General features: G+C 41.1%; 1 long non-coding RNA gene across 1 annotated transcript; it reads right to left on the bottom strand.

Moving 5' to 3' along the window:
- Nucleotides 1–572: 572 nt before the first annotated feature.
- On the bottom strand, nucleotides 573–15,959 carry LOC106891200. Its single transcript, XR_001412642.1, has 2 exons — nucleotides 15,768–15,959; nucleotides 573–1,612 (listed from the first exon to the last, which is right to left on the bottom strand). It is a non-coding gene; the product is annotated as an uncharacterized LOC106891200 (long non-coding RNA).
- Between the last annotated feature and the right edge of the window lie 1,061 nt (nucleotides 15,960–17,020).

The raw sequence follows: 17,020 nt of genomic DNA on the forward strand, positions 1-17,020 counted from the left end.
CTCTCCACCTTTGGAGTATAACTTGGTTCAAGCTCCTGAGTGCTACTGAGTAGAAGAACTTTGTAAAGTCTTCTGTGTCCCACAGAACCACTATCAGTTTTGAGAGAATTACTCAACAGAGCATTTGAGAATAGAGCTATGTTTTAATTCTATTCTCAAACCCATCTGTGTTCAGCAAAGAAACTAAATATCCACTTGAATTCAAACTTGCTCATATAATTTGCTGAATCAATGGTTTACAGCCTGCCTGATTTTTCTTCACAGTGCTTTACCTCATTGTAGCTTGATCCTGGCATCTTAACAGCAGGAAAGTATGTCTCCGAGGCTGTGCCCTAGTATTCAAAACAATGGAATTTGAGATAAAAACATTCTGAGGAGAAATTCTAAGTCACATTTTCCTTTTAATAGTTAAATTATACCTGCAGTGGCAATACCACCCTGCAGATACGCATAGTCAGGCATAGATATATAGACAGATATCCAAAGAAAGGGCATTCATGTAGTTTTTGCTTAAAAGGACACATAGGGTTTTTTTGCTTTACAGGAATTCCCACAGACTTCTAGACGCGACATTGATGAGAGCATGCTGTCTCTTGCCTAAACAATTTCAATTGATTTTATTAAGAAAAAGGAATTGTGGAATAACATCTACTTTAAAAGACAGTATCTCTCTTTCTTACTCTGACATAATACGTGCTGACAGAAAAGAGCATAGCAGTATATCTTCTGTGAGACGTCTCAAAGTCTCTGACTGCTGCATTCAGTGCTGTGTTTAGGCTGTAATCTTCAAAGTGCAGGGACGCAGGTACTCAAATTCTGTGTGAGTTCAGGCCTTTGCTCTTTAGGCACCTTTGAAGCTCAGACTTACTGTTTGCTGCAAGAAATACTCTGCTGCATGGTAACCCTTACCAGACACATGATGAACATTATTACCCAGGCCAGGAGTACTCCAAACTGTAGTGCAGCAAATATAGAATGAGGCATGTGACAGCCTTGCTAATAAAGTTTATGACATCCATGCTGGTTTACTCAGACAAGACAATCAATGTCTTAATGGAAATAAACCTTATGGTGAGTTGTGTCATGGCTATGGAAAGAGGTATCCTTCCCAGGTGGTCCTTAAGGGCAATACCAAATGGAGAGAAAGATGTCCAAAGCTACTCCTCCTTCTTAGGAAGCCATATCACCACTTATTGTAGCAGCAGGGCTGCTGGAAGGTCAAGGAGAAGGAGATTATTTCTTACTATTTCTCCACTAATATAGTATCAACCAACTGAAATTATATTCTCAAATTTTATAAGCCTTGAAGGTGAACTCAAGCAAACTGGCCGTATCTCAAACCAGTGGAACATCAGGAGTAATTAAACGTGATCCCAACAAAGAAATACCTTACAATTTAAAACATGAATTCTGTGTTGAGTGTGATACAGTCTTCAAGAATCTTGCAAAGTGTGGCACCAAAATAGTGTTGGATGGCTGCAATACCAAAGTAGACTCCTTCCTGTCTTCTTAAGGTGTCCTGGGAGTCATGGCACAATTATAAAATTTTCTGGAGGGACTGAAATTAGACAATCTTCATCAGTTCTTCCGATGTTACTAATAATTTTGGTGTCTACAGAAGAAAGAAAATATGATACAAAGAATAATTGGAGACTTCAAGAAATAGAAAGAAAAATGGGACTTAAGATAACTAACGATAAAACCAACTATTTGCTTTAATTTGACAAGAGGATTTTAGCTAAGGTTCTCTAGCAGCTGATAACTGTATCTACCAAAAGTTTGGTAGCTAAAGTACTTCAGACCAGTGACAATGAGAATATCCGTCAGAATACTGATATTCATGCCAATCTGAGGAGATAAATGGCTTAGGAATGTATATTCCTTTATTTTAAAATCAGAAGACCAGAGTTAAGGATATACCAGGCCATTTTAATGTAGTTTGGTTTGTGTAGAAGTGGCACTTGGTCACTTACTAAAAAGACAAAGAAAGAAGCTAAATAACTTCTCAAGCTAAAATACTGCTCAAGGATGTGTGGGTAAGATTTAATTAGGAATGATGGGGGTGTCAATAAAGAACATTAATAGTGATTTAATTCCATAGCTTCAGTGGGCAAACTGTGTGGTTAGAATGACACAAGACAGACCAAGACAAGAAGCATCTGGGGAAAGCCCTTCCACTGCTGCTTGAGGTTGATCAATCAAAATGAAGTGGAAACAGTAAGTTGAAATGATGCTCTTAATACACATAACCAGCTACACAGAAAAACCAGAGAGTTTGGGGCACATTAAGGAGCCGTTGGTCATTATGATCTCTAAAACCGTGAAGGGGGGAAGGAAGCAAGTATGTGGGAAGGGAATGGACCACCAGCAGACACTTGTGCTTTGCAGGCGTAGCCACATGCAATAAGAGACAGCCGTGTAACAGAAAAGTACATTGCGATTATGGTCTGCCAAATGGTGAGCAAACCAAATTGTAAGCCATATCGCCGTTTACGTTGTTCCTGAGTCTACTCAGCTAGATCTCAAAATAAACAAAAGATGAGCCTTATATTCCACGAGGTTCTACTTCAGCTTGAACAGAAGTTTGAACATATTCTCTGAGTCCAAAAAGACTGGGTAATGTCCATCTGCCACTAATGCTAGTGCCTTTGAGGTGAAAGTGAGCCGGGCTGTAGGTGCCTATTATGCACACTGTGCTGCTGGGCTGACCACACACAATATTGAAAGTAATAACAAAAATTGAAATGGAGCTTACTGCTCATTTGTAATATGCTGCAGGAGCTGTGTGGGGAGCTTTCTGCCCAGAATTATCAAGCAGGCTGTGGATTTTGAGACAGATTTAATTGCCATTATGATAGAAAAATCTTTCCCACTTATTTTCTGGAGACTGTCTTTTTATCTAAGTATTTGGAAATGCACCTGCTGCTGCCCTGAAATACACAGTAGTGAATAATAATGTTCCTGGTTCTTGCATTTAAAACATTGTCCCTGGAGCCACATGATATCTCTGTAGCAATCTGAACTATTAGAAAAGCAGTTCTAATACAACAAGGACACATTCCTGAATTCAGGACAAATAGGTGTATTTTCATATGAAGAGCATGTGTAAGTTTTGGATGCTCATGCCTGAGGATGCTTCCCAATGTATCTAAAGCAGGTGTGCAGAAACTCTCCTTGTCCACTCTGACGCAGATAACCACCCGTGATTCCCAAACTCTTTTTCTGTATGATCTCATGAAAAAAGTGTCACCTTTGGGCTTGGAAGCCTACATAAGGGTATTTCCCTCCTGTAAGTGATTTTATAACAGAACTATTTTTAACTAGCAGTTTTCTTCTGTCTACAATTGAAAACAGAAATAAAAGATGCACTAGGGCCTTCTGGGAAGAGTTGGTGGCACAGAGAGAAGAGAACTTATTTTACAAATATATTCCAGATTTGAAGACAGAGTGCCTCAAATGTGACCATACAAACTGAATGGAATTTGAAGCGAAATCTATATTTTAAGAATACAAAAACAACTCAGGATGAGTCACTGGGGAGGCAAAAGTTACCACAAAGTTTGTGCACAGTCTATACAGCGAGCTTGACATGGTTTCCAAAACCTTTAATTTCTCTTGGTTTAGGGGAACTAAACACATGATTTAAACAAAATGCTGTGCTTTTGCAAAGTTTATGCTTTGCAAAAATGAAAAAGTTACTGAAGACATTAACTGTTCAGTGCTGTGATCTCAGTAAATGTGGGAAGGACACGTACTACTGAAAAACTTGCACGCAGCTCACCCTGGAAATGGGTATCTGAACTACAGGTCTGGCCCGCAAAGTATTAGGTGAGGTGAAGGAATATTTTCCAGCACAATTGCTTTTATAGTTCAGAGCTTCTCTTCTGCACGTATTTCAAGACACAGTATGATGGAGGAGATATGATTTTATTCATTTCATATAAATTAGGTGCCTAGTTTTCGCCAGACAACCCTGAGCTCCAGTGTGGCCACAGGCTTGCTATCTGGACTGTTATCATCAATGAAACACTAAAATTTCTCTTTGTGAAACTCTTCTCACCTACCGAGAACACATTATGCCTATTTTGCAGGTACTTATCAAAATTAATGAATCTATGTTAGTGAAGAAAAATCTCTAGCCTCTGAGTACAAGCAGCTTATCCAAAGCTCACTGGATCCAAAGGGAGCTTTTCCATGACAAGGATTTGAACAAAGCCTTTAGTACTAACATAAAATCCGGAAGAGTACTCTCACTATTCTTAAAGATATATTCTATCAGCATCAATCTGGTGTCAGCAAAAATTTTTATTGCTTTCTGTGGAAGCAGACAGGTGAGGAAGCCATCATAAACAAAAAATATTTTCTGAGTTACTCTGCATGAAATGAAGAAAACAAAAAACCTATCATAGTATTCTCCTAAAAAGAATAAATTACATTTAAGCAGGTTTTGCTTTACATGTGGTGAAATGAACAGAAGTTTTTGATGATGACCGCAATGAAAATGAATAAACTGTGTCATAAAAAATCTGGTGCCCCTAAAACATCAGTGGAAATTCTCCTCACATTCTCACCTATTTGCCTGAGCTGTGAGTGCAGTCTCCTCAAAAGGGGAATATAGATCTGTCACAGATATTACTTCAAAAGTGGAAAGCCAGTATAAATTTTTCTCAACATCTCACCAAGACAGTGTGAACTGGAACTTATATTTCAGCATTTTTTATGGGGAATATTCAGAGTATATATTAAAGGTACTTAAAAGTATATGTTTGTGTCTCTCTTGTGTACATGGAAAAAGAAATAGTCACCTAAAGTGCCCTACACATTTGGCTAAAGGAAACTGTATACGTGAAGCAGGCAATTCGTTAAGCAATGTGTGTGACAGGAGCAACAGACACCTTCTTCACCCCTTCTGTGAAAGCCAAGTAGAAAGACTGTAGCAAGACTTCAAGTCTCATCAAGGAGGAAAAAAACAAGAGGAGCCTGAATCCTTAATGCAGTAATTGAGGCACTTTCATGGACTAATGTCAACCTGGGTTCTGGTCCTGCTTAAATGGCTATTTATGTGAAACAGTAACTGGATTCAGTGCATACACAGTCCTTGGAGCAGGGAGTAGAATTCGATCTCCCCTTCTCTTGACAACACATTTAAAATGTCATTCTCATTATGTCCCCGTTTTAGTAGGAGTCAGGACAAATCTGTGCTCATGTTTTGTATTGGCTATCTTTAGGCATCTTTTGCAATGAGAACACTGACCTAAGGCAGTTCCTTGCACTCAGAGCTCACAGAATCAGTTATGAAAGCCAAATGCTCAAGGGTGAGGCAATGTGTGACTTTGAAGTGCCTAAGGAAGAAGCAGATATTGGGAGCCAGGCCTTCCAAAAAGTGGTTCAAAGTCTCTTCTAGCCTCAGGTCTGTTTATCTCAGTAGGCATGGGAACATAGCTCACAGCATCTGGAACACAGTCATCTCCTGCAAACTAATTTCAAAATAGTAAATCTACACTCATGTAATTTTACTACATGTATGACCCTCTTGCTTATAAAGTAGAGTGTGTTAAGGATAAGACTGATAGAAAATGATACAGACGCTGTTTAGAGCACAGGAGGAAATATGCTGAAATAGGTCATTATTTGGCTATTATCTATGTAACGCAGGGGCCAAAAATGTTGAAAACAGATTATTTCTCCCTGTGTATATTTAGGAAGAAAAGGTTACCCAAGGTTTTCTATGCATTTGGCTCAAGGATGCTGCAATATGAGAACAAGTGATTTGTTAGGGAAATCCTATGTGACTCTTCTACAGCAGCTAACCAAGTAAACAAGAAGTGAGCTGGAACTTTCTGTACAAGGACTTTTACTGGAATCATTCGGAAGCTTTTGAGTATACTCAGGCTTCCTCGGGACGTTCTCTCTGTGTTAGACCTGTTGCTGCAATCATCATCTCTCAAACAAATGAATTTTGAACAACTTGAGATTTCAGACTTCAGAAAATGTTTTTCACCCCTTTAGAAGTTCAGAGTCATGTCGTCATGGTGATTTCTATGTAAGCTGATAGGCTTTTACAAAATATGCTTTACACTTCTAATTTTTAAACAAAAGAAATAGCATCAACATCATTTAATAAACTTTTGACCGTAACGATCTTGCTGATAATCTTCATGTATAATATAAATATCTTTATAAGGCCACAGTTCATCTTTTTGCATAATGTCCCCATGTGGCCTTTCAGACATTCAAGCTGGCATCTTGTCTGTGTCATTAAATCTAAAATGATTCAAAACTTCCCATCTTACTCTAAGCCTTCATCTATGAAAACCACCAGGGAATTCTTTTCTTGACTCCAATGAAAAGCATATGGGAATCACTGAATTCTGAAAGCTCAAGTCCATCATGATCAAATTATGTCTTTCAGGAGAATTCAATGCTAAAGTTTTCTTAAAAATTCACAAACAGAAGACAAAAAGGGTGTGATAATTGCTGAAAAAGTTCTAACTGACCAAAGCACATCAGCTTATTTTTACAAATTATTTTTAGTCCTCATTCTCCACTGACATTTCCAGAAGTACATCAAGATCTGCACAGTTTCTGTAACAGAATATGGACATTAAATTATTCTTTAAAACTATTTAAAAATATATTTCCCTTCTTCTAATATGAAAGCAGTTGTATGCAGAAGTTGGTGACAAGAGCATTTGGATGTATTTTATCCTCTTTTGTTCCCTGTTTCTTCTCACTTGATTTTCTTGTGCTAGCATTTCCACATTATTTCAGAGGGATTACCTCAATTCAGAACTGTTGGTTTGTCCTTGCAGAAACAAATATGAGTGGTAGGTGCCCATCACCTTTACAATTTGTCTCCTTGTCTTTACAGTGACTATGCCTGTTGGGCTATGCTCAGTGACAAAACCAACAATATTTTATGCCAAAATTTGGGAATTAGTGGGTTTGCAAAGCCCTGTCCATTGTCCTCAGAGTAATCCTCCACCTTTCTGCCTTAACCACTAGAGCCCCATGCTTTCTATTAGTTTCCAATACAGAAATCACCTGTGAAAATTTTTTCTCATGCCATACACACTGACACTTCTAAATTGTTTGAATGAAGAATTAAAAAACCCTAAACCTCTTCAAATCTGCGTACTTATACAGGACTTATTTGCAGATGAAAACTAGACACTATTTGTGTATTTGTTTTCAGGTTGGTTGCCTGCTCTTTAGTCTGTAGTAGTAACCTCTCAGAATAGAAGCAAAACTTCACTTTCAACATTGAGCAGCTGTTCAGTATTCAGTAGTTACACTTCATTATCTGGAATATTTCTAAGATGCATGTATCCTATCATTTTGGGTAGTTTTTTATGAGCCTTCCAAGCAAGCCCCTCCTGCCCTCCGTTTCATTTGACCAACTAATAAAATGCAGGCTATTGTAGATGATCCAATCCAGACAAGGCAGCAGTGACAAACTCAGACCTTTTGTGACGTATTCTACTTTCCTTGCAAAGAGCCTAGTAAGCCAGTATCCATGGGTACACCGGACTCTTAAAAGCTGAAATCTCTTCTACTACTTGTAATTCCCTGTTTCTTTCAGCCAGCACTTACAGCAGCTCTCCTCTAACTTTCTCAGGTGCTTGTGGCAAGTGCTTCTGCAGTGACATTTGGTATTTCCATGATACTTTTTCTTCCTGCAATTTCTTTCTTTGTCTGTTTGTTCTACAGACCTTCACAAATATATACCAGAACAGTCCCCTGAACAAACCTTTGGGGTAGGGAAAACATATCATAGTTGAAACCACTTTCTGCTGGTTTTGTACAAAATAGCTGTAGACTCACACTTGCCCTTGACAATTTTTGTTTTCAGATCTGCTATTCCAAAGTGGCGGAAACTGGATAAATGACTTAATGATGCTGGAACACCCCAAGACAGTGCTGTGACTTCACCTGGAAACAGGGAACACAGTCTTTAGTGTGTCTTTTGCAAACCTGTGAGATCAGCAGCAGATGTGCTTTGTAGAGATTCCAAGCTCCTGTCATCAAAATCATGTCAATAGGATCACACTCCAAAGAGCACTGGGGAAGCAGAGATTTCTGATGACATAGCATCTCTATGTAGGCATGTGGCAGCTCTATATGGTTTCTTTTTTCTCTGTCTGTATCCGCACATCTTCTCTGGCTTTTCACAGGCCATCAACACCTCAGGTTTTGCTGGATGAATGAGCCACACATTATGTAATGGAGGTCCTATTCTACTTTTGGAATATAACAGGTTCTTCATTATCTAAGTAATTTTGGCTTACTTTAGGTGTTATAAATTAGTTCTTCTGAACTGATTAGGCTCAAATAGGAGATTTCGAAGGTTGCAAAAAACATAGACTGGAAAGGTAATATTTTGTGAAATACATTCCCTTGATAGAGTTAATTGTTGCCTTTCTTTCTGAGTTTTGTAAAACTAAACCGAATAGTTCTATAATAATAAAGCAAAAGAATAGAGAAAATATACCAGCATGGAACTAAAGGAAAGGTAACTTTTGTAATTAAAGTAACATGTACAATTTAGACAGTGATTGTACCCAGATTGGTCAGCAATTAATACTAATGTATTAAGATTATTCAGGAACTGCACAATGTTGTTTCTCATTTGCCTAAAAAAAAAAGAGGATTTACTGCATAAAATCCATCCTCAAGAAAAAGCAAAGTGCACTGGTCTTGAAACTTGTAAAGATTATTCAGTATTGTATTAATTTCAAAAGTAAAATTGTGAAATCACAAATTATGTATTAATTACATTTGTTTGCAAGAGCAAGCATTAACACACAAATTTTAAACATCATTAATTGGCTTGCTTTTAGGAATAAAATTATGAGGGAAGAATGAGTCATAGTGGTAAAGTATCAATCTTTGTAATGATAATGTCACTAAAATTGTCCTCTCTGCCCCATTCATCTTTTTTCAAGAAAAGCTTTGTGAGGGCATAGGTCATATGGTAGAGAGTTCAATTATTTTCTCACTAAATGTGACAGCAAAGGTTTGCATAGACTTGATCTGCTCGTGCATACATCAAAGACAAGGGATTCATACTCACTTTGCCTAGCCAGGTTTGATATTAAACATTCATGCTAATTAATATGGAACTGCTTTATGTCATTTAATAAAATTTAACAGTTACATTGCTTTATCTTTCCAAACTGCTGAAAGCTGCAAATGACTAGCTAAACACAAAGATAACCTTTCCTCTCTAATCTTTAAAGTCCCATGCTTCCCATTTGTTTCCAGCACAGAGATTTCCTGTGAAAGTTTTTTCTCTGCACAGCGCTGCAATTAGAGGAGAAAATTGAAGGCATCTTTAGGAGGATACTCAGTGGATTGGTTCTGCAGCTTGTGGTTTATCTCAAAAGGTAGGAGCAGCATCACATTTGGTCAGTGACTGCTGCAGTATGAAATGAGAGCCATCTCTCTGGAAATTTCTACGACACTTGGGGCCACAGAGTCTAGCCCTCTGTAGGAAAGTGCAGGAGTAGCCGTTTAACCAGCCTCAGAATAATAAAAGGAAAGAGCAATAGGATGGGGAAAGGAAAATAAAAAGGGGGGGAAAAAGGAGCCAAAACACGGAGAGACACAGAGGTGCAAGACCATTTGCAAAGCTGTGGCAAGACATTTTTTGGTGTTTGAAGTAACACCATCCTCCAAACTTTCTCTTCTTAAATTGAAATGTTTGTTTCTGGGTCAGTCTGAGACTGTGCTGAGCAGTTCCTGTTGGAAACAGACCTTACTCTTGTTCTTCCTCTTACTGGCTGCGGGAACCCATCCCAGAGGTGAACTGGTACAAATTCTCCCCGAAGCCTTCGGTACACTCCCGACACTCCCTCTTTCTGGAGCCAGAGCCAGCTGCACTACTAGGACAGACTTCACGTCCATACGCAACACTAGCAGCCACCCTACATGTCTCTCTGGCAACAACTGCTTGCAAAAAAACCCAATGATTTATGCAACCGCTATCATCCGTGAGACATACAAGCTTGTCTCCTAATTCCAGAGTCTCACTCTGGAGTTGTAGGAGTGGGAGCTATGAGATGCCTTCTTTGGTATCTCCGCAGGACAGTGCTGCTCTGTACTCCCAGCTAGAACAGTAAAATCAGCCATTCCTTCCTGAGAGTCACCTCTTCTCACTGCTGATGAGCTTTGGTTGACACGTACCCATGGCTACTGTAGCTCCTGCCTCCTCCAGATGTGGAAGGTTTGGGGGAAGTTTTTACCACTCGGACCCTAAAGAAAAACCTGTTCCTGGCACAGCTTATGTTAAACTGGAGAAGGACTGGAAACTTCAGCGAGTCTTTCTGTCGGGGCTCTCTCGTGCGGGTTTCCTTGTTTGTGGGAGGAATCAGGCCATTCTGGAATAGCTCAACACAAAGAGCTGTGTTCCTCTGAAGTCCGGGAAAGTGGTAGGATTGCACAAGAAGGGTCAAGGTCACTGCCTGTAATAAGGGACAGGGTGAATCATGGTGTGTCTGTTACGGGTAAATACAAGTTTCTTCCCAACTTCCTCAGCAAGCCTAACTGTTCTATGTGAAAAATCCATGGCTTTTGCACCTGAATACACAAAGAACTGCATGCCCTGGAGTGGGGACGAGAAGTTTGCACTTCCCCCTCCCTACCCAGGCACTAGTGTTTGCACAATCACCTTCACTTCTGCTCCAGCCTTTTCTGTCTCTCACTTTTGTTTTTTAATGGATGTCCATGGTTTAAAAGCAGAGTGGACAGTGCCCTCTAGCCTAATGAGGTGGTCAGAGCACCCTGTGGACATGGGGAACATCCTCTGGAGCACCTTTGCCCATTGCACCCAAGCACTCCCACTTCCCAAACAAGGTTTTAACCATCTCTGCAGTGGATGGCATCTGTTGTTACTTCATCATCATGTGACTTCAGAGAGAAAAACTCTCTGCCGTTTAAATCCGAGAGAGGGTCTCAGGCTGTAAGTGCCAGTTGGGGAGGCCTGAGGATTGTGAGTAGGTAGCACAAGATAACAACAAAGAGATTGATGTTAGTGCTGTCACCTTCAAAGCCAGGAGAGACTACATCTAAATGTGACTTCACACAATATGTGTATTCTACATCTTAAAGTTCAAGACTTTCAGAGAGTCTTGCTAATTACAAGCATGAGAATGAAGACTACATATAAGGCCAGGGGTCTAGAACCAGGCGTGGTGGAATTGCTTCTTCTTGGTGCATATCAAAAGGGGGAAGACAACAAAACCTCAACCTACAGAGCCATATAGGAAAGCAAAACTGAGAAAAGAAATGAGACAACAGGAATTTCCTTTTGGCTAGAACAAGCGCTCAGCAGGTTGCTTCCTGTGAGCCTTTCCCCCTGTTCACTAGATGCCTGCATGGATATGTAATTATGTATTTTAGGTTCAGCAAAGGGTGTGTCTGGGCTTTTCAAGTTCCCAATTTTCCTTTAAATGAAGGAGAGCTAGCAGTCTAACCAAAGTAAGAGATACACTAAAACATTGAGTGCTGCAGTGCCCATAACTTATGCATGTTCATGTCCAGGCTGCATTCCACAGCAGTGCCATGCATAAAACAGGGAAGAGGTACAGGCTCAAGAGGTATTCAGCACTTGGAGTTTGCAACAGCCAGCATGCCAAAACCAGACATATTTACTGGGCCTCCACTGAAGTACTGCTAGAACTGGAATTAGGAGCGTAATAAAGGCTTCCTGGATGTAAGGTCTCCTGAAAGTCAGATACTTCTCCCAGGCAAGGTAGTTTCCATGTTCCAGTGGGTACCCAATGACTTGGTTATAGAGGTTTGTGGAGGATAGGCATTGCTCTTATGCTGAGATGTGGGCTCACAAGGAGCAGAGTTCAGACATCTTTGCAATAAGGGACACAACTCTGCTCCCTCAGCTGTCACTGTGTTGCTTCAGCCAATGGACAAAAGGCAAGTTCGCTGGTTTCCTCAGGTTCCTACTGCCAATCTATCCCAGCTATTGCAAGCGTGCTTGGGTCCCTGGCCATGCCTGAAATACTCCAGTCTAGTGGCTAAGGCACATAGCTGAAGGCTGAACTCACCACCTCTCCCAGAATAAGGAGAGCCTAGAGCCCAGGACTGTGGTTTGACACACGGCAGGAGTGCTCCTTCAACTTTTGCCCTTGGCTGTTTATTCCAGCTCTATAGCCCTTCAACCTTTGCCCTTGGCTGTTTATTCCTCCTTTATTCCTACCTCCTACTGGCCTTCCAGTGGCTTGATGTTTGTGTTCAGTGTAATTCACAGCAGGGAAACTATTCAGTTAAAAAATATCTTGAGGGGAAGTTAATTAAAAAAAAAAAAAAAAAAAATTTTTTTCCCTTGATCTGTCTTACTGTGTGGATGTGTGCAAAGATTTATGCTAATAGCATGCAGTAGAGGATCATAGATGCACAGATGCAACACAGTGGATGCTCAAGTTCATACTGATGGCAGAAAAAGTACCTGCCAAACCCTAATCTAGACCAGTATTAACTCAGCCTGTGCCTCACGCACTCACAGTATCTGTCTCAAGAACATGTTTTGCAGGCTCCCTCCTCCCTGGTGAGCTTCAGGGAGCACTGAACAGAGCCAAGTGTGAATGTGAGTTAGTTTTAGTTCAGTGCTGGCAAATGGGGTTCTGTGACACAGGGATGGGTGTTCTCTGCATCTCAGGTGACCCAAGTGAGGAAGGAAGTTGCCTAGACACCCAGCTTGGCAAGGATGGGGAACAAGACAGAGCATGCTCAGTCACACGATTTCCAGCATGTATGTACATTTCTGGTGTCTCCAGTGGTGTCCACACATGTTCTAAGAAGTGTTTTACAGAAAATAGTTTTCTGCCTGAAGAATCTTAATCTTGCAGCCCTGATACTTCAACACATCATTCCCTGGGCGGGCAGCTCCTTTGGTTTTACAAGGGATGTGCAGAGGCATTTTGAGATTGTCATCAATCCACAAACTAGTGAAAGAAAAGGTGCTTGTTATACCAGAAAGGAGGATGTGAGGATGTACACAGATATGTAATTAAGTGGGTACTAGGTTAGGATTGCACGTCATCGGTAGAGATGTTTTTGTATAAAAATAAAAACAGAGGACAAAAATAGGTCCACCTTGATGGAAACTCCTGGAATGGGCACAGAATTTGCCACAAATTTAACCTAATGCAAACAAGCGCTTGCTTTTATGAAAACATCTTTCAACCTGACTGTCAAATATGCTGTGATTATCATCTTTACTAGAGTTAGAATTTCTGTGTATGCACAAATACAGACCTTTTATTAGCCTGGAAAAGAACTGTGGTTAACCAGAGTGGCTGAGACACACCAAACAATAATATTTCTAAAGTCAGGCCCAGAAAGGATAAAGTTTCTTCTAATAAATGGATTTTGCCATTGTGTCCTCCAAGGCCACACCTTAAGGTATCTTATTTGCACATTATTTAATGCTATAATATCCCAAGCTCTGTTGCACTGTGCTAAGCAGTATTGAATCCCACATCTGAAAAATGACATGGAAAGACTGATAGGAGGGAGTGCCATTAACGATGTAAATATAGAACTCCTGAAAAGCATTTGTTATATATCTCCACCTCCTCTCTGGATGAACTGCCTTTGTCTCGCTGCTTTTATGCCGATGCACAGAAATTTGGTTCCAAGCAGCGATTGGGCTTACAGCTCAGTCCAAGGATAGTACAGGAGAAGGCATATTTCTTTCCCTGGATATGGTTCAGGGGTGGTAAAGGGTATTGCTGCCTGGAAACTTTGTGCAGGGAGAATTTTGAAAATTCTAGCCACTTTTTCAGAATTCACTGAAGCTGACAGCTCAGCTGAGTTACGTGTTTTCTGGTCAAATGGCTCCTGTTGATGTAGAGATCAGCTCTGGAGTGCATGTAAAGTTCATAACAGCTTAGGTTGCTTCAAATTCATCCGACATTCATCAGACATGTTCAGGCCATGGACTGAAGCACACGAAATCTGAAGCATCAACTTACTAAGCTTTGTAGTACAGGGGACATTTCTTCATGGGATCCCATAGAAACAGAGAAAGCATGGCAATATCTAGCTGATAAATAGGTGAGCAGAAAGGTATGAGTGGCACTGCATTGGAAACAGAGCCAAAACCACAGTGACAAGAACTCCTAAATATAAGCAAGAAAGTATGTTTGAATGTGATACACTGATGTTGGGGAGCCCATGGAGGGACTGGCAATATTAAGAGTATATGAATGGCTGAGATGTTCTCAGTATATTTTATTTGCGGATTTCCATGCTTCTCTGGCTATTACAAATCTAAATTAGCTTCTGACTCTCATAAATCCTTTTTCATGATATAATTAGGCCCTTTCACTACTGTGCAAAGTAAGCCTCTTCAATTTCATATCCATAAATCAGCCTTAGTTCTAGGACTGGTTCCACCAACCCTTCCACAGTTAGTAAGATTGTTACCATTTGTTGGTGTTTCTTAAGAAATTTATACTTAGCTTCATTTCTTTCCAAGAACTATGCAGTATCTTATTTCACTGACCTGAAGACTGACTTCTCATGCTACTGTATGGGAGTCAGCAAGGGGATGCATCCAACATGATGATTAAGCATGTGCTGAACTTCACACTGCCAGTATAATCAGCTACCAAATGGTACAAATGCTTAGATGGGGAAGCAGGCTGGCAACTGTTAATCGCTTTACAGCATGTAGGTTGATTTAGCAGAGGAACTTCAGCAGTAGGTCCCTTCTCAGGCATTAGTTAACTGTCCCAGAACTGACAACATCCTCATTAGAAAATTAAGGAAGTGTGGGCTAGATGAAGGGGCAGTGAGGTGGATTGAGTCCTGGCTGTGTGACAGAACTCAAGAGGGTTGTCATTAACGGAGCAGGGTCAAGTTGGAGGCCTGTAACCAGTGGTGTCCCCAGGGGTCAATACTCGGCCCAGTCCTGTTCAACATATTCATCAGTGACCTGGACGAGGGGACAGAGTGTATCCTCAGCAAGTTCCCTGATGATACCAAACTGGGAGGGCTGGCCGACACTCCAGAGGGCTGTGCTGCCATCCAGCGTGACCTGGACAGGCTGGAGAACTGGGCAGAGAAGAACCTAATGAGGTTCAACAAGGGCAAATGTAAGGTCCTTCACCTGGGGAGGAAGAACCCCAGGCACCAATATAGGGGTTAGGCATTAGGGGTGGATCTTCTGGGAAGTACTACTGAGGAAAAGGATCTGGGAGTCCTGGTGGATGGCAGGATCTCCATGAGCCAGCCATGTGCCCTTGTTGGCAAGAGGGCCAATGGAATCCTGGGCTGCATAAGGAGAAGTGTGGCCAGCAGGTCGAGGGAGGTCATTCTCCCCCTCTACTCTGCACTGGTGAGGCCACAACTGGAATACTGTGTCCAGTTCTGGGCTCCCCAGTTCAAGAGGGACAGGGAACTACTGGAGAGAGTCCAACTTAGGGCAACCAAGATGATTAAGGGATTAGAGCACCTCCCTTACATGAAAAGGCTCTAAGAGCTGGGGCTCTTTAGCTTGGAGAACACTGAGGGGAGACCTCATCTCTGTTTACAAGTTCCTAAAGGGTGAGTTGAAGGATGTTGGAGCCGGACTCTTTTCAGTGGTTTTCAGCGATAGGACAAGGGGCAACAGGCGCCAGCTGGAACATAGGAAGTTCTGTTCAAATATGAGAAAAAACTTCTTTAGGGTGAGGGTGACAGAGCCCTGGAACAGGCTGCCCAGGGAGGTTGTGGAGTCCCCCTCTCTGGAGATTTTTAAGACCCACCTGGATGCAGTCCTGAGTGATGTGCTCTGGGCAATCCTGCTTTAGCAGGGGAGTTGGACCAGATGATCTCTAGAGGTACTTTCCAACTCTGTCGAATCTGTGAATCTGTGAATCTGTAGCCACTGTAGACATTTGTAACTGAAGTATGAAGACTCGTCTGAATGAAGTACAAAGGGAAATGCCTGCACGTGGAAGCATCAGAAGAACTAGAGCAAGGGTGGAAAGAATGAGCATTAATGGACATGACGGACATGAACAACAGCAGTCAAATCAAGGAACAGTGAGGACTGTGACATCAAGACCACAAGACAAGACCAAAATTTCAGTCCTCTTACTCTAATAAAGCCATAACATAGGCAACTTGTCACCCTCGAAACCATGCTCTGATAACATGGGCTCAGGTAACATCTTCCCAAGAGGAAGACAGACAGTAGCCATAAAGATGGAAAAATGAGGGAATACGGCAGTGGGCAGAAACTTTTCCAAAGTTTCCTGGAGGGTAAGGCAAGAAAGGGTCTGAGTTGTATAACAACTGCTCGACTCAGGAAGATATAAAATACATGTTCAAAAGAATTATTTGTTGTTGCCAGTCAAGACTGACTGACCAAACATGCTTCATGAGGACTCAAGAGCTAGTGCCCCTTGTCCTCTGTCCTACACACAAATGACCCTGGTCAAACCACTTGGACACAAAGATCCTGACGCTTAGCAGTGTGGGGCAGTGAGAGCCACCTGCTAGCATCTCTGTGCTGCATGGGAGAAACCTTACTTTCTCTGCTGACCATAAAGGCCTTATTACTGGTAGCGAATGCAGTATTTTCACACCATGTATTTTTCAGGCATCTGAGGTAGATTTTTTTTCCAGTTAAAGGAATGCAAGTGCCTTAAATTTAATTGGTTTTGGCAAGTAGTGTTTTTCTTTCCATTTCTTTTTACATTCATGGCACTATCTAAGTTAGTGCAGGTCAGTAGATCAAAGTCCTTCATTGCTTCTCCCTGCAAACACAAAAACCACAATAGACCTTATGGTTTTCCTGCATACAGGGGAGACCAGGGAACTTTTGAAGCCCTTTAGCAATATATTGCCAACATGTCACCAGGTTTACAAGCCTAATGATGAAAATTCTCTGTATTTGAAAAATACTAATTACAAAGAATTTATTTCTCTGGGGTCAGTGTATTCATTTCCAAGAATAGCTCTGCGCCAGCTTGACAACACAGAGATGCTTCCACTGAGACCTCATAGGAAAGAT

This window comes from Calidris pugnax, unplaced genomic scaffold, assembly GCF_001431845.1.
Source record: "Calidris pugnax isolate Ruff unplaced genomic scaffold, ASM143184v1 scaffold156, whole genome shotgun sequence".
Classification (NCBI taxonomy): Eukaryota; Metazoa; Chordata; class Aves; order Charadriiformes; family Scolopacidae; genus Calidris; species Calidris pugnax.